The sequence below is a fragment of the Etheostoma spectabile genome, chromosome 6 (genome assembly GCF_008692095.1).
Source record: "Etheostoma spectabile isolate EspeVRDwgs_2016 chromosome 6, UIUC_Espe_1.0, whole genome shotgun sequence".
NCBI classification, from domain to species: domain Eukaryota; kingdom Metazoa; phylum Chordata; class Actinopteri; order Perciformes; family Percidae; genus Etheostoma; species Etheostoma spectabile.
The window spans coordinates 17,008,350-17,008,568 of NC_045738.1; the positions used below are offsets into that span (position 1 = coordinate 17,008,350).

General features: G+C 42.5%; 1 protein-coding gene across 2 annotated transcripts in view; it reads left to right on the forward strand.

The window, feature by feature from the left end:
• Positions 1 to 219, forward strand: part of rgl2 (ral guanine nucleotide dissociation stimulator-like 2) — a 30,703-nt gene that overhangs the window by 11,639 nt on the left and 18,845 nt on the right. The gene's annotated exons all lie outside the window — the stretch shown is intronic.

Genomic DNA, 219 nt, shown 5'->3' on the forward strand with positions numbered 1-219 from the left:
ATGGATCCAGGATAGTATGCATCCTGATAAAGTTCCCTTGGCCTTTTGGAATTAATGGGGACCTTTCCATAAGATCATCTCACCATGCAAATCAAACCAGCTATTAAGCTAACTGAAATAAGACTATGCCAATCTCAAGGTATGGTGAAGGGTATGTGGTGATGTCGGGGCCAAGGGAACGTTATCAGGATGCATAGTATCCTGGATCCATGAAATAAC